Source organism: Cibotium barometz, chromosome 44 (assembly GCF_041138505.1).
Source record: "Cibotium barometz isolate CiBa-2024 chromosome 44, ASM4113850v1, whole genome shotgun sequence".
Classification (NCBI taxonomy): Eukaryota; Viridiplantae; Streptophyta; class Polypodiopsida; order Cyatheales; family Cibotiaceae; genus Cibotium; species Cibotium barometz.
The window spans coordinates 15,308,187-15,327,195 of NC_141089.1; positions in this window are offsets into that span (position 1 = coordinate 15,308,187).

Here is a 19,009-nt window from a genome sequence, read left to right on the forward strand (position 1 = left end):
TAGAAGAAGAATAGACATTGATAATCATTCCAAGACTTCTACCACACTAGCATCCATGTGCATCCTGGAAGGGCTTCCCTTATACTCTAACGAGTTTGCACCATCAACAATGATGCATTGGGTTGGAGCATGTGACTTATATCTTCTACAAGGAGGACTCAAATAACCAAGTTATGGGTTTGTTCATCTTAATGTTTGACTTTTCAAGCTTTGTATGTGTCAATGATTTCATCAAACGCACCATCCATGTTATTGTAGACTCCACCCCATAATGTCAAAATAGGGTATCCAAGTATGCTTGCCTCAGTGTGTCCTATTTTTTAGCCAACAGTTTCACACCTACTCGTAGCCTATCTGGCATTGCGCTAGACCTACCAATATCACTCGACCCCACTGAGGCCATTGTCTAGTGTCAAAACCACTCCTATGTGTTAAGTTTCTCAACAGTTGCTTCTCCTCATGATCCGGGCCTTGCAAAACATGCGCTATTACAAAATAGAGACATGTTGTTATCTACAAGCATGAAACATTGGATTCTTTGCAATGACCATGCAACTCTAGTTGTCACAGTTCAACAACTTTAGGTGCTCTTGCATTGCTCCCATAATCTCTAAAATCCACGTAAGCCACAATACCTCTCTCAAGAACCTAAGCATGAAGGCTTATATTTGGTTTATGCCAAAGAGAGAGCCACATTTGGTTGCTTCTTGCCAATCCACCAAGAAATACATCTTGAGCCAAGCATGAAGTAATAACTTGTCATTGAGTATCTAGTGTCAAAATCAGAAGCCTAATCTAAGAGGCCATAGCGTCCCACGGACATAGCATGCTACCCACCTCCATGCCTTCCAATGGTTCTCTCTCGTGGTTAGTTGGAGAACGTGCTTAAGCCACAATACATCACAAGAAGCTAAGCATTCAGCCTTGTATTAGGTTTGTGTCAAAGAGAGAGCCACATTTGGTTGCTTCTTGCCAGTCCACCAAGAAATACATCCTGAGCCAAGCATGAAGTAATAACCTATCATTAGGTGTCTCGTGTCAAAATCAAAAGTCCAATCTAAGTCACAAAACACATAAAGCATTTTTCTTGTAGTGTAGGTTGTAAAGTTCCTCTTCCTTTAACCTAGTGCAGTAAATTAAATTTTAGATGTATATTTCTAGTGAGAGAATATGATAAGATGAGCATTTTTAATGAGAAAATTGAAAGATTGAGAAATTGTGAAATTGTGAAATAAAATTCAATATTAATAAGAAAGCTGCCACGTGCAAAAAAAGGGGATTTCTATGTGCACATGTGCACCCCCCCTCCCCCTACACATTGGGGGTCAGAGAAGATAAACAAAATAATAAAAATATTAGAAAAAAATGAAAGAATTATTCATAAGGGTTTGTCACCAGGGGAGCTTGGTGGAGGGAGCTTTAGAGTCACCAGGGGAGCTTTAGAGAGAGCTTTTCTTAGCTACCCTATCTCTCTACTTTGAACACTCTCTCTCTAACTCTCCCCACCACCATCTACTCCCACTAACTCCTAGCCCCCCAACCCAACCCAACCCAACCCAACTCCTCCCCTCCAACCTAGCTCGTCGCTTTCTCTCTCTCTCTCTTCTAGCACACTCTCTTCTCTCCCTCTCCTCTCTCTCTCTCCAACCATCTCACATATCTCCCTCTCTTCTCTCACTCCAGCCATCTCTCCCATCTCTCTTCTCTTCACTCTCTCCTACCATCTCTCCTCTTCACTCTCTCCTACCATCTCTCTCTCCTACCATTTCTATATCTCTCTCTCTCCTACCATCTCTTTCTCTCTCTCCCTTGTCTCTTTTCTCTCTTGTCTCACTTTCCGTTCTCTCTCTCTCTCTCTCTCTCTCTCTCTCTCTCTCTCTCTCTCTCTCTCTCTCTCTCTCTCTCCGACCATCTCACATATCTCCCTCTCTTCTCTCTCTCTCCTACGATTGCTTTCTCTCTCCATCTATTACCATCTCTCTCTCTCTCTCTCTCTCTCTCTCTCTCTCTCTCTCTCATCTCTTTCCTTCTCTCTTCTCTGTCTCTCTTCTAGCACACTCTCTTCTCTCCCTCTCCGACCATCTCACATATCTCCCTCTCTTCCCTCTCTCTCCAGCCATCTCTCCCATCTCTCTTCTCTCTCTCCTACCATCTCTCTCTCCCTTCACTCTTTTTTCTCTCTCCATCTCTCTCCTACCATCTCTTTCTCTCTCTCCCTTGTCTCTCTTCTCTCTTGTCTCTCTCTCTCTCTCTCTCTCTCTCTCTCTCTCTCTCTCTCCCTTCTCTTATCTCCCTCTCTCTCCCCCTTCCTCCCTCCTTGTCTCAGTCACCCTTAACCCTCTCCCCTCCTCTATTTCATTAGTAGTCTATCACAATCTCTCCCTTTCCAACTCATTTTCACTCTTCCTTCTTATCAATCTCGTTGTCTTTGGATTGGTCCTATGAGGTTATAAGGGAGACAGAATCCTCTCTCTCTTCATATTCTCTATCTCCTGTCCATGTTGTCACCTCTTACATCTCTCTTTCTCTTCATGTTCTCTCTCTCTCTCTCTCTCTCTCTCTCTCTCTCTCTCTCTCTCTCTCTTGTCCTTCTAATCATTTGAGGCTACAAACGCATAACTTCATTTTACCTCTCTTGTCCTTTAAGTCTACAAACTTAACACTGTGTTATTCATCTACACAATACACATAATGTTTTAGTTTATTTAACATGTTGAGAACAAACATTATTGAAACTCTCAATCTTATTTTATTTTAAACCCCAACACATAGCTCTCTCTCCCTCTCTCTCTATTCATATGTAAAATAAGATCATGACATAATCATAAACCATTGTTAAACACAATCATTTGAATATTTGTAAACAAATATGTTCATTGAGCTACAATGACATCTTCATCAAGACACCCTTCACAAGGTCCTCTTCGAGATCAATACAAACTATGTTCATGCCTAATTTGCACATTATCATAGCACAATCTCTACATCATGCATAAAGCTCTACAATCACTTGCCCTTCTTTTGCCCTTCTTTTGCATGATGCTTTAAGAGGCTATCCCAAAACTCATATCCACTTTGACATCCACCTGCAAAGAAATTATTTCTCTAAATTCCACATAATATGTAAACACCCATAATTTAGAGTACTCATATGTTATGCCCTACCTCACCATGCAGTCCCATTTGGGCATCTTCTCCATTGCATATACTGGTGCAAGGATTAATGATATAATCAGGTGAAAATGGTTGTGCATGGTTTATTCCAACTAAGCTCAAGAAAGTAGCAGGACAAGGGTATGTGTTTGCACAAAATTATCAAAAGATTTATAATCAGGTGCAAATGGTTGTGCATGGTTTATTCCAACTAAGCTCAAGAAAGTCGCAGGACAAGGGTATGTGTTTGCACAAAATTATCAAAAGATTTATTATAATAGAAAGTGTTGTTCAATGGCAACCTTTTATGAGAATCATAAGCACCTCTATGGTTAGTGTTACTCACCTCTTGTCCAAACTCTTTTCCAATCTTCGTTATACACCGCACATTCAACAGGGTGTCCAATACAAAGCCATATCACTTGGCCTTGCCTATCATGGTTATCAATTGATACATTGCACCAATGACAGTAAGGGAGCCATTGTCATTAACGATGGTCTCACAAATCTTGAGCAATAAAGGCTAGTCTCCATTCTCCATCTACATGACATTAACGTGAAAACATGAGAATTTGTGCCCAATGTAAACACAGTAACACGTAAGGTTTTATTGTTAAAAATTTTCTCTTGAATACTCACATGTATAGAGATTTCATGGTGGGATAACGTGAGCAGGGAAGCCATAAATGGAACCTCTTGTTCACTATAATCCAGTCACATCCTATGCTTATATTGATACCTTTAATATTGAAGGTCTGGTTTGCCTCTTTCACACTTTGTGGCATATCTTAAAGACGTGCTAGCTTCTTTGGACTCTCTTGGTTTTAAAATGCACATCCTATCTAGATAGGATCCCCTACAAATGCTCTCACCTTTGCAAAAGTATGTATTGTTACACCATGTTAAGAAGAGTTTTTTAAGAACGATATAAAAGACACACATTAATTGTCATTATACATGTGATGCACAATTAATTAGAATACCTGTGAGCATAGAGCTTTCTACAATAGTACAGGAAAATGCACTTTATAGCAACACACTTAGAACACTGAGGACTACTCCACTTATCATGCCACAAGACACCTACAAAGTATACATTTTGTAAATACATTTACTACACATATACATTACATTTTGTAAATACATTTACTACACATATACATTACATTGTCATTACTATTTAGTAAAATCATACTTGGCAAATTCATTTCGATTGGTGTCAAAACACCTTAGTTAGGTGGATTATTATGTCAAAATGGTGCATTTGGACCTCTAGCCAAGCTTATCTACATCCAAAACTAAATCATGTATGTTAGTAGTCTAACTATATATTAATAAAAGTAGCATGATCTAATTTGTCAATTTTTGGGGTTATCTCGATGGACCAAATGTCATCCTTGGAATTGCTCGTCATACTTTGATGCAATGTCATCATCCTCGTCATCTTCTTCTTCTCTGCATTTGCTTCTTCCTCTTCATTTGTGGCATCCTTATCTGACACTTCTACCACTTTATCAACATCATCCCCTTTATCCTCTTTATCTTCATCAGGGCCTCTTGATCTTCCTTAAGCTCTTTTCCCTTTGCTTTAAGATGTGATTGGTCACCTAGAATTCGAGTCTTCACAATATAAAATCACGAATCAATAGGATATAATATTAGATATTTACCAAAAAACCTAATTACTAGCACGAGTAGATATATAGTATATACCATCTTGGATTGCTTTAATTTACAAGTCCAAGTGTACATCTCCTTCTCGCTCCTAGGAAATTTTCCATTTGGAAACTCAAGTAATAGTGGAGGGGGATTTTTTTGGCGAGCAAATTTGAGTGAGCAATTTCCCAAATATGGCAAGAAGTACATCATTTTCTCTCTCTCTCTCTCTCTCTCTCTCTCTCTCTCTCTCTCTCTCTCTCTCTCTCTCTATTTATGTCTCTCTTATCTATCTCTCTCAATAGCAAAATAAAAATTACTCCAATAAAATGATACAAGCTCAAATAAAATTACTCCATGGAAAATGTTCCAACAAAATGATACCCTAGAACATTTTTGCACATCCCATTCATCTCTAAAGTTAAATTACGCACATGAGTTGTCCACTAAACCAATTCAGGGTAAGTTCGTTCTCCGCATAGACATTTGGTTACCTCCCTTTTTGTCAAAATTGGTTGGTGAATAAACATATTTTCATTTTGACTCAATCCCATGACTCTCATGTACACAAAGTACAAGTGCTTGCATGCTAAGTAGGGTTTTTACTGGTTGACCCTTCCCAAAAAATCTAGACATGAGCATGATGGATGCATTTTGATATGCACATCATAACTTTGTGCGCTTTTGTCACACAGGTCGTAGCTGGGGACTTGCCAGACACCGTATGCGAGCCACGAATGGCTGCAAGCATACAACCAGGGAAGGAAGCTCAAACAGAATGCCAAAGGGTGTGTCACTCACCGCTCAACCGCCGCCTTGAAGGATTCCCGCGTCGTAGCCGTGAAGGAGCCGCCGCCGTCGTCGCTCTACCGCCTCTCCGCCGCCGCCGTGCCGCTACACAATGCTCGATCGCTCTCTCACTCACTCACTCTCTCTCTCTCACACAAACGCAGGAGAAGGAAACCAAAGAGATAAGGCAAGAGCACTCTTGTATTCACAACACATGAGAATGAGGAGTTTAGGGTTACATTTGACTCTTATAGGTGACTTGGCCGTTCACACTTGGGCGACCATACATGGCCGGCCGACCCTAACCCTTATCCTACTGATATCCAAGGTGCGCCTCTCATCGGCGATCACCCAATCCCTTTATCCTTAATATATGGTGCCGACAAGCCCGGCCCATGACTCAGAATATTTAAATTAATGACATAAAACATAGTGCGTCCGCCATGGGTTAACATGCCCCCCTTCCTGATGTAGATTCCGTCCTCGGAAGCTATGGTATGGTAAGCTCGAGAGGGTTGTTGTGGTAGACCGTCTGCAAAATAGGGAAGTAGAGTGAAAGTATGCTAGAATTCAAAAGATATAAAGTGTAGAAATTCAAGCATGTTAGACCACAATGGATGTTGCGATGAGATCTTAGTTTAAGGGTCACATCAGGACTTTATCCCCAACCTTGATGTCCTTGTCCTTTAGATGGCGATCAAACCATTTTTTCCTTCTATCCTTCTCCACAAGGGCATTGTATACAGCCAATTGTCTTTCTTCGTTTAGTCGCTCAAGGATATACAGACGCTCTGCTAAGGGATTACCATCCCAACCCTCTTGAGTAGCAACACGAAGACTAGGAATGACAAATTCCCACGGCATGACTGCTTCTTGGCCATATACCATTTTGAATGGTGTGCAATTAATAGCCACTTTGTACGCAGTACGATAGGCCCATAAAGCCGTCGTGAGCTTTAGATCCCAATCCGTGCGATGAGCTTCAACTGTCTTTGTCAAAACAGAGATTAATGTCTTGTTTATACTCTCGGCTTGGCCATTCGCTTGCGGATAATAAGGAGTAGATTTATGATGGGATATCATGAAATTTGTTGTGAGCTCCTTAATCACTTCATTTATAAAATGCGTACCATTGTCGCTCACAAGTTCAAAAGGACAACCGAAGCGTGTGATTATATTTTCAAAGAGGAACTTGGCTGTTGTCCTCACATCTGCCTTACGTGTCGCTTTCGCTTCAGCCCATTTGGTCATATAGTCAGTGGCCACAATAATATAGCGAGATTGTGTGTTTCGGGCCGCTGGGCTAATTGGACCTACAAAGTCTAAACCCCACTTTTCAAATGGTTGGTTTACTTTGATTGGATGTAGGGGCATCTGATCTTTCCTCTGGGGTTTCTTATATCGTTGGCATTCATCGCAACCCTTCACAAAGAGTGATGCATCTTGGAACATAGTGGGCCACCAATACCCTGATTGTAAGATCTTTCGCGCAGTTAAGTCTCCTGAGAAGTGACCACCGGCTACGCCCATATGTGCCTCTTGCAAAATGTATAGATACTCATCCTCTCGGGCACAACGCCTAAGAACATCATCCTTTCCTTTTTTATAAAGAGTCCCCGCTATCAGGCAATAGGGTTCGCATTCTTTGATCAGCTTCCGAGCTAGATCTTTACGAAGCTCCTTGGGTGGAAAGCCATTAACCAAAAAATTAACAATTTTCTCACTCCATTCAGGCATTGTCTCTACCATGAACAGGGAAGTGTCAGGTAAGTCATCATCAACCCCCGTAGGAGCCTCACCATTAGGTATGCGAGACAAATGATCAGCCATAACATGTTTTTTGCCAGGTCTCACAACAACAGTGAAATCAAACTCAAGAAGAATCAATAGCCATCGTGTGATTCTTCCTGTGGAGCATGGTTTGTTTACCAGATACAATAATGCTTGATGATCCACATAGAAAACAAACTTGGTGGCAAGGAGGTAGTAACGAAATTTCCTTACTGCATATATCATTGCCAACCCTTCTCGCTCCGTAGTGGTGTAGTTCATCTCAGCATCGTTCAACTGGCGACTGGCAAAGCTAATGGGGTAGTCTAGCTTATGTTCTCCAGGTTGAGTTAACACACACCCAATAGCAAAGTTTGATGCATCAATATGCACATGGAAGAGTAAATCCCAATTAGGCATTCTCAAGATTGGAGCACTCGCCAAGGCCTTCTTTAATAGCTCATAGGCACGGTCACATTCTTCGGTCCAAATAAACTCGATGAGAAGCTTATACAATAGTCGAGCTATCTCGGCGAAGAATAGAATAAACCTTCGATAATAACCAACGTGGCCCATAAAGCGTTGGACTCCCTTATAGTTGGTGGGTGGAGGCAATTCCAGAATGACCTTGATTTTACTCTCGTCCGTGGAAATCCCATTTTTGGACACTATATGCCCTAAGATAACTCCGTGTTTAACCCAGAATTGGCATTTGAAAGGATTCAAGGAGATGCGATATAATCTACACCTTTCAAATATTTTTCGTAAACACATCAAGTGCTCGTCCCAAGAGGAATGAACACAAAGATCATCTAAGAAAGCTTCACAGAAGTCCCTTAGATATTCCTTAAAGGCCGTGTTTATCAATCGTTGGAATGTTGCAGGTGCATTGGTCAAACCAAAAGCCATGACGCGGAAGGCAAACACTCCAAACTCCATGATAAATGTTGTTTTAGCTTGGTCCTCGACTGCAATTGTGATCTGATTGTAACCCGAGTACCCATCTAAAAAGCTATATGCCTCCTTGCCTGCCACTCTTTCAAGCACATGTTCAGAATACGGCAAGGGGTAATGATCCCTTCTGGTGGCTGCATTAACCTTTTTGAGATCAACGCACACTCTGAGTTTCCCATTCTTCTTTGGTACGATGACTATCGGAGAAACCCATTCTGAGTGCTCAATAGGGTATATGAATCCACATTTTACAAGCTTTTCAATTTCCTCTTGTACAATCTTTGCGTACTTAGGATTCATTGGGTAGGGACGTTGCTGGACTGGTTTAGCAGTGCTAATCATTGGAATCGTGTGTTGCACCACCGAGGGTGGAACACCCTTCATATCATGATATGTCCAAGCAAATATGTCCTTGAATTCTTTAAGAAGATTCGTAAGTGCAGCTTCTTCCGCCTTGGTGAGGTCTTGAGCAGGACATCCATATAAGGAGAATCTTTCCCATCATCAGTTTCTTTTTTGCATGTATAGCAATACCTTAATGGGGCAGAGTGAACAGTGGTATCCGATCGATTATCAATGATAACCTTGCTTCCTAAGGGATGCGCACGACCATTCTCAAGATCAACTCGAATGACAGAGTCCCGGAATTGTAGATAGACATGGTTTTTCGACCAGTCATGCACCATTTGTCCTTCCCTCATGAAAGGACGTCCTAAGATCATTTGATATGACATAGGATGCTTGGAGAAATCCATTACAATGAAGGTATGCCGTACCTTGTATCCCAGAACCTTGATCTTAAGGTCCCTTAACATTCCAATAGGTTTAGCTATGGTTCCGTTTGCCATCTTAACCACTATGTTTGTGACTTCGAGGTGAGGCCTTCCCATAGATTCCCAACACTTTTTAGTCACAATGCTCACTCTAGCACCACCATCAAGGATTCCCTTTAGAGTTAATCCCTTGGTAGTAATGGGGAGGGTGGCATTAGATTCATCACCTTCAAAGTACTGTCCCAACTTGTTCACAGGTATTTCCACGACCGAATCTTCATCAACGTTGGGTTGTAGATCCCAATGTTCCCCTTCATCTTGAAGCGTGTCGGGTCTATCCATATTTGCAAATTGTGATAACCCCGCCTTTAGTTCTCCATTGAGAAATGCCCAAAGAGCTAAGAATAGCTCAGGATCTCCGTATAATTTGGATATGATCGTGGTTCTGATCTCGGAGGACATGAAATCCATTAGCTTGGACACATTCAATGGTACTTTTCGAGACATCGCCCCTTGACTAGGGACTGGTGAAGATGGAATCACTTCCTCCTCGATGGGGTCAGGCATTCCCTCACTAAACATTCTTTCCAGCAAGAAGGGTGTTTGCCCACTTCCGGAGGTCCTATCCTCACTTTCTTCCCGAATGATACTAGGTATAGCTAACGGTTTATGGTTCCGGTGAGGCTGAACTTGCGTAGGAAACACTGTATCTGGAATTTTGATTTTTCTCGGGTTTGGCTCCAGTTCTCTTTGTGTTTCTTCCACCAAACCCCTTAAGTGTTGCACTTGTTCAATCTCCTCAACTGGGTTTGGGTAAGTTCCAATCTTTTTCTTAAGGGTTTTTGGTCCACGTGGCTTGTCTTGAGGAGTCTCAGTCAGTTTGGGTGGTCGAGAGGGCATTGACTGACTTGGTTGTGGGGCCGAGGAAGTTTCCTTCTGTCTCCCCTTATTTATGCTTGATTCTCCTTCATTGAGCTCCCGAGTGGGTTCCTCCCTTAAGGTAGTGGCTTTGGTCCCCATGGTTTCTATGGAGTCGGAATCATCTTCAGGATCATTCATATACACGGGGTCGTCTCCTGTCCCTATGTTAGTCTTTGAACTGGGCTTGGAGCTCGTGGCATTAAGCGATCTCTTTCGTCGTGTTTTCTTTTTCTTTGCCTGAGCGATTGATGCAGTATCCCTCTCTTCAAGAATGTAGTTTTGATTTTGAAGCATTGACCGTGTAACTACATTCGCGGGTACAACGGGTGTGGTTCTTCGTGCTTGGTTGGTGACCTCAACCAAATTCAATGGTGTAATCTTGGGTGCATTAGGATTATGTGGACATTGAGCGATCAAATGATCTATGCCACAACGATTACATGTAAGTACCGGCATTCCCGATGTGCTCCCTTGATTTGGTTGCATTTGAGTGGCGATCTTCTGTAGCCTATTAGGGCACTCCGCTACACGATGCGGTCCACCACACTCGTAACATTGAAGAGGTGGTCTCCTCGCCATGGTATTAAGGTTTTGCCCTCTTGTGGCAAGAGCAGCCGCTTGATATACAGGCTTGACTTGCCCGAAATGATCCTCCATGTAGTACTGGGGAATCATTTCAAACGTATCAATCCCGTATGGAGCAGTAGGGTCTATCTCCTCTTCATAATCCCCACATGCACTATGTGACTCACAACCCATCTGGTTTATTGGGGTAATCCTTGGATGTGGAGGTTGTGGTCCTAGCACTGGCGGTGGTAACGGCACAGACTGGACTACATTCGGATTCCTTGGAACTATGTGCTGTGACGGTAGCTCGATATGTTGTGCAGGCATTAGCGCGGGTACTTGAGGTGTGTTTGACCAAGCTAGTGGTGCCTGGTTTGCCAACATTCGCTTAAGTGTTAGGCAATCTTTAGATTGATGGCCATACTTACCACATGCATTGCAATTCCCATTGAATTTGACTCTGAATGTGGGACATTCACTCGTGCTATGTGGTCCTAAGCACACCGAACACCATTGTTGCTCTCTCCTTGGGTACATATGGCTATTCTGAGGAGCTCGATTACCCCTGAAGTATTCTTGGAGAGCCTTAGTAAGGTCGGTCACAGACATTTCAGATATCTTGGGCTCCTTGGCAATTAGTTTTACCGTCATTGGCTCGTGCCCAGATACTTGCGAACTAACGAATTTTGTTTCTGAAGACACCTTTTTACCTGCAATCATCAAGTTGTCTTCTAACTGGATTGCATTGGCAGTGACTGCTTCCCACGTTGTAAGACCTCTAATGACTAGGCCATTGTAAATGTCCTCGTGGCGCAATCCTCGGATGAATCTATCGAGGAGTTGGTTGTTATTGAAGCGTTCATCGGGAGTGCAGCGAGAATTTAGATGCTTCAATCGACTTATAAAGTCTCTCACTGACTCCCCTTCCTCGCGTTCAGCTTTTTGGAGTTGAGATGCTACCCCCCAAAGCACACCCTCGCGTATGTATTCTTTCAAGAACAATCTCTTGAGAGTGGGGTAGTGAGTGCGCTCTTCAACCCTTAAGGTTCGATACCAATCTCCGGCCTTCCCACTCAAGGTTAAGCCTAAAGCTTTACACTTATGCAGCTCATTGTGCTCTTCCAAGGAATCACACACGTGTTCAAAGACTTCAATGTGCTTCCTAACATCCTCGTTACCACTGAAGTTTCGAGTGAGCTTAGCCACTTGTACTGCCTTGCTTCTAGGTTCTCTCTCAGGCATACCCCGCATGTTTTCTGCAATGGATCGTCCGATCGTCTGAGCAAATGCTGCGAGATCACCTAAGTGAGCAGGCATAGTTGGTGGAGGCACTTCTGGGATAGCCTGGCTGATAGGAGTTGGCGTTGGTCTGAGTAGGTTGGCAAATGACGTAGGATATGATATGTGGCTAGGCCTAGCTCCTCTTGGATAATGGTGGTGATAAGGCGGTCGTGGAGCATACGCCATTGGCATACTAAGAGGCGTAGGAGCTACCTGAGCATGAGTAGCGATAGGTACATAGGGTCGATAGGCACTGGCACGCACTGTTGTAGGTACTGTTCCACTAGGTAGCGGTGTCGTACTAACTACAGCGGTAACAGGTGCACTTTCAGCTATGCTCATCATTGGGGTAGGCATTGCGGATTCCCTAATGGAAAGTTGAGCCAAGGTTGGAAAGCTAAAGTTACTACTCGTGGGCTCAACCTGCATTGAGACTCCAGGCGAAACAACATATGAAGGGTCTATGGGACTCACCGAGGGAGTCTCCAATTGTGATAGGGTTGGTTGTTTGGCCTTGCCCGTGTCCAAAAATCTCATAGGGCCAGTGGAAACTAGGTCCACTCTCCTATTTTGCCTCTCAATTTGGATAATTCTATGAATCACCTCACATATCATGTGTTGTTGCTCCTCTAGATTAGTGGCGCTAGATGTAGATCGTAGGACTTCTAACCAACCTACATGGTATATGTAACCCGTGTATAGGTCCGTTAGAGTCTCTGTGTGTAGATCATATTCCCAATTTTCATTGAGAAATGTCCCATCTAGACTTGGTGTGCCAAACGGTTCTCTTGAAGTGGACGCAATGTCACTTCTTATGGATTGGCTTCTAGGGACCTCTACTTTAGGAAGAGCATCGGAATGTGGTAGCTCAGTAGGGCCCTCATTAAACGAAGTGGGTAGAATATCCACATGGACACTCTTTGGGAGGGTAGGGTCTACATAAGATGTGAATGGCGAATCTACTACCCCTCCTTCCTCATTTACTTCGCTTGTCGCATGTTCAGAGCGTGTAGCTCTACTAAAGGTCTCTATTAGACGACTAAACATGCTAGATCCGGGTTGTGAGGCCCACACTGGCATGTTTTGGCTTGTCTCCTCAGGGTTCTTGGTAGGGTGTCCTTCCATGGCTTCTGAGTCAGAGGACGAGTCACTATCCACTATTCGTGGATCTTGGGTTGCACTCCCTTGGGTTCCAGCCGAAGGCCAAGATGCCAACGTGGAGGGATGGTGTGAGCCTGCGTAGACTGAAACGCTTTCTAGTGGTTCAGGCTCTAGCACCCGACCAGAACGTAGATGCATGTGACGTGGGTACCCTACGTGCGTTGGTAACTACCCTTGAAGTCCACACAAGTGGTTTCTTGGGTATTTTGCACCTCGTTTTTACTTGTTTTTAGATTGTTTTTAACTCGTTTTTGACCCCCTTACTTACGGTCGAACTTGGACTAGGGCGTGTGATAGCTCGAAACGAGCGTATCGTTTAAAGGGTCCTAGTGTGCTTTACAGCACCGTGTTCGCCTATCTAGAGCTCCTGTAGTCCTCAAAATAGTCCGTTTCCTTTGGGGGGAAGGGGCAAAAGCCTATTTGCTTGTGGAGGAAAGGGTGAGGGCTTTATCCCACATGCTCACTTTACTCCTTGGGGAGTGGGCTACATATAGGGCACGACTTCCCATAAGCTCTCACTTGAGAGAAAGCTATGGAGGCTCACTCTCCTATATATATATATCAAAAGACCGAGACCGAGGCCGGGGCCGGGGTCGTGGGTCGATTGGGGTTCTTTCTTTTCAAAATTTTTTTCTCCAATTAGAAAAGCTTTCCTCTCCACACGTTTGGTTCTTTCTTTGAAAATAAAATTTAATTTTTTCTTTTTTCTTTTTTATAATTTTTTTATTTTTTATTTTCTGTTTTTTTTTGTGGGATGAGTTTTTTAGGGTTTCCTTAGGGTTCAACCTTGGCCGCGGCGCAGTTCGCACACACAGCACAGATCTGGGGATTCAGAAATCCCTCTCACACGCAGAAACCAGATAACAGAATGCACGCCCACACGCGGAGCGAAAATATAACAAAAGAAACAGAAATGCAACAGACAAATTGCAGAAACAGATTGCAAAACACAGAAACACCTTAACAACAAACACACAGTCGCTTTCCTACAGTGTAGATTAAACTTCACCCAGTAGCCGAGCTGCAAACTGGAGCTTGGTGCAGGGCAACTCCCCGGCAGCGGCGCCAAAAATGTGCACTTTTGTCACACAGGTCGTAGCTGGGGACTTGCCAGACACCGTATGCGAGCCACGAATGGCTGCAAGCATACAACCAGGGAAGGAAGCTCAAACAGAATGCCAAAGGGTGTGTCACTCACCGCTCAACCGCCGCCTTGAAGGATTCCTGCGTCGTAGCCGTGAAGGAGGAGCCGCCGTCGCCGCTCTACCGCCTCTCCGTCGCCGCCGTGCCGCTACACAGTGCTCGATCGCTCTCTCACTCACTCTCTCTCTCTCACACAAACGCAGGAGAAGGAAACCAAAGAGATAAGGCAAGAGCACTCTTGTATTCACAACACATGAGAATGAGGAGTTTAGGGTTACATTTGACTCTTATAGGTGACTTGGCCGTTCACACTTGGGCGCCCATACATGGCCGGTCGACCCTAACCCTTATCCTACTGATATCCAAGGTGCACCTCTCATCGGCGATCACCCAATCCCTTTATCCTTAATATATGGTGCCGACAAGCCCGGCCCATGACTCAGAATATTTAAATTGATGACGTAAAACATAGTGCGTCCGCCATGGGTTAACAAACTTCCCACAACTACGGGGTGCATCTGAGCGACCCGTTGAGACTGTAAGGTATACTACACGCTTTTTATTGGTAATGATTTGATACAATGTAAGACATTGATCTTAAGTTTTTCTTCATTTTGGTAGGTGGCTCCTTTGGTACTTTCACAATGGAGGGGGAACTAATCCTTGATTGCTTTGTAGGAGACTGGTGTCATGGCTAAGGCATGCAAGGAGCTTCATCGACATTGTATAAGCATAGAAAATGATTGGCTATGCTATAATCAGGAGTCGGCTCATTTGCAAGATGTGCCCATAGACCTGTGTTCCACATGGTTTCAAGGTAAAGAATCCAAGAAAATTATTCAAGCAAGCATGCAACCTCAAATTTCATTTGGAGGAACCTTAGCGTGGACAATCCTAATGGTTGCCAGGGCATGCTTCATATGTACCACGTGGTGCTACTTCTATAGCTTGGCAACTTTCTTACTATCCACCACCACTTGGAGCTACCAATACAACCTAGCAACTTGCTTATTATCCACCACCACCAGGAGTAGAAATGACACGCCATACCCTTATGATATACCAGAGCCTAACATGACCAACCCATATCAGCATCCGAATTGGGGGGGGCCTCCACAACCCAACATAAACCAATATGATCATGCAATTTTAAGTAGTGCTGGTGCCTCATATGGAATATGAGTCATGGAGATGGCCATGTCATTGGTTGCCAAAAACACTTATTGTTATTTTCCATGGATTTTGTATTCACTTTCTCATGTATGGAAGCGACATTTATTAATATCTTAAAAAAGTGTGAAATGTGTTGGTGTGTACATGTGTGAATAGAGAGAGAGAGAGAGAGAGAGAGAGAGAGAGAGAGAGAGAGAGAGAGATGTCCTATGTGTTACATGTGAAATATCTTACAAAAGTGTGAAATGTGTTGGTGTGTACATGTGTCAATATCCCGAGAGAGAGAGAGAGAGAGAGAGAGAGAGAGAGAGAGAGAGAGAGAGGGTTAAAGATGAGTGAGAGAGAGAGAGAGAGGGTTAAAGATGAGTGAGTGAGAGAGAGAGAGAGAGAGAGGGAAATACATGAGACATTGAATACAAAATCCATGGAAATTGTAACACATAGGACTCTTTAACCCTCTCTCTCTCTCTCTCTCTCTCTCTCTCTCTCTCTCATGACAATGCATGTATGTGACATTACAATACATTTCATTGCATGGCATGGTATTGCATTTGGATGTTATTACATGTGCATGTCATTGCATAGTACTATTTGGCCTTGCATAGTGTTTTGTGTCATTTGCATAGTGTTAGATGTGATTTCATGTCATTGCATGCCTTTACATACACTTGCATAGTATTACATGTCATTGCATGCCTTTGCATATGATTACATGACTTTGCATGTAACTTCATGTCATTGCATGCTTGTACAGTTGACAAGATGAATAACTTCATGTCATTGCATGCTTGTACAGTTGACAAGATGAATAACATACACAATTATAAATATAAGATAATTTCACTCTTGGAAAGATATTACATCAGCCTTACATACTGTTTCATAAAAAACAATGAACAATGTAAATTTTTTAAGGTTAGTAATATAGACAATTATGGGTAAAAGATACTTTTATTCCAAAAAAGATATTATATCCGGATTACTTACTGTTTCTTAAAAATAACAAACAATGTAAGGCCAATAACAATCACAATTATAATTAAGAGATGATTTTATTTCAAAGAAGTTATTATATCAACCTTACATATTGTTTACTAAAGACAACATGACATAACTATATAACTACGCCAGGGTTCCTATAACTAAGTGCTTTTAAGGGCTATAGCCTTACATACTGTTTCCAAGTACTGATGGCGGTTCCAATCTTCATGTTCCACACATATAAATCTCCTAAGTTGATGGGCTCATCTCCTAGAAGCTTGTCCCAAAGATTACCGGCCTCTATTGTAATTTTTGAGATGCTCTTGCACATCTCTACCCAACTTCTTGCACAAATCCTTGCAAACAGCTTCAAGGGTATTCTTGAGAGTAGAGTTTAGGATGTTTGATGAAGACATGATGAGTCAGAGAAAGATAGAGAATGAGGGTGGGTGACGTAGAGAATGATGGGGAGAGAGAGAGAGAGAGAGAGAGAGAGAGAGAGAGAGAGAAGGGAAGAAGGATAAATAGAGAGGGAGATAATGATAGTGAGAGAGAGGGAGGCAATGAGAGATGGGAGTGAGGGTTAGAGTAAGAGTCAGGGGGTCATATATATAGATAAAACATGCAAAAAAATAAAAAAATATTTGCATGGATAATTCCTAAACTTAGAAAAGGAATTGCATGGATAAATGGTTTGTTTAGGAAAAGTAATTGCATGGATAAATGATGTATTTAAGAAAATCTACTCCAACCATTGATAATATATTAAATGGAGATGTTGACATCAACATCTCCATTGATAATATTTAAGAAAAGCTATTCCAACCATTGATAATATATAAAATGGAGATGTTGACATCAACATTAAAATAACTTAATATATAAAATAAAGATATTCCAACCATCAATATTAATAGAAAAAAATGTATTTGTCATTTCAATTTAAAGCATTGTAGTATAACCATATCAATTGTTCTATAAAGACATTAAAAAATGAAATGTATATAGACCTTTATAGAGAGTTGAGAGCTCCTTTTCAGATTGTTCACCTATTGTTGCTGAACATTCTAATTAGGTCCTTTTTTAGAGTGGGTTAATGTATAAACATATTATGGTTTGCATATAACCCAAAAATATAAAAACATACAAAATAAAGGTGCTTGCATGTGTAATATAATCTACTAGCTCCAACCCTGATTTGAAAATCAAGACATTGCATGATGGATTCTTTCCCATAGTCACCCTATATTTTTCACTATGTAGTAGTGATTCCTCAGTCTCAATTACAAACACTTCCATCTGTCTGACCTTAATGACCAAATGCTCGAAGACAGTAGCTGTATTTAAAATTGTTGAATCTATTCTCTTAACCACCATATCTAATATTCTACTTCTACTTTGTTGACCGATGGGTTGCATCATTTGCTTCTTGGTGTAATCCTTTTTGCAACACAAATCCTATGGCCTCTAATGCTTGGATCTCATCCATAGTAAGGTGTGTACCTCGTTCAACTAGCCATACAACTGGGGGTCTTGCAGGTGATTAACAAATAGTATTGCATACTCCATGTGTGATCCATGTTGTTGTTGCAAAACCACATGAACTGACGCCTCTGATCCCCTGACCACTCTCTCATACCATAGAAAGATGAAGATGGAATACCTTGCCCATACTTTTTGATGCTCTTCTTACACTTGCCATCTTGTCCACCTAACCATCCTTGGCACAGGTGACCTTGCTATTCAGAGGTGTTTGATGTATAGCCCACATTGAGTCGCGTATATCATTCTCTATAATTTCCTACACATCATCTCTCGTTGTAAGTCCTTATTCATTGTGTTGACCACCTTGTGTAGCTGTAGGAATAGGGGGTGAAAAATTTAACCTCTTACCCTTTTTCTTACGTGGCTGGTTTTGGGATAGACTCCGGACGATGTGATGAGTTGTCATCCTTAAGGTTTATAATTGTTGGTTTTTAGTGCTGATTAATTGCAATGTTATCCCTAATGCAGTCTGATCACACATGCATTGATGTGCCAGTCACACTGCTTCTCCCATCAACGCTGATTAATTGCAATGTTATCACTAATACAGTCTGATTACACATGCATTGGTGTGCCAATCATCACTGCTTCTCCCATCAATCTGCTAGTTGACCGGCTTGGAGCTTTTGATGATCTAGCCTTCTCCATCAACTTTGTTATTATAGGGCCTGATCCATGATATTTGCCTTACATGAATGCATGCTTCTTTGCGGATTACAAGTGGGCATTAGCGAGATTTGAAACAGTAGCATTATATAAACTGATGGCTCCCTTGAAACCCTCTCCTGCCAACCAACTTGTATGTTTTGTTTCAGCTAGATTGGTGGTTGGCATATGTGACAAAGTAGCTTCATCCACATCCTCTAACAAAAGATTAAGTTAAAATATGAGAATCCAAAGTGTAAGCTCCATCGGCATCCTATAACAAAAGATTAACTTAACAAATGAGAATCCAAAGTGCAAGCTCTATGTTTTGAAAACCCAGAACGTAATACTTATCTCTACAAGGTGATTTCTCCAATGGGGATATCTTCTATACCACCAACTAAGCTAGAAATCTATGGCTAGTAAGTTTTCATCGATGAATTTACTATTAATCCACCATAATCTAATGTGTCTATACTTCAAAAGTGCCACTCTAT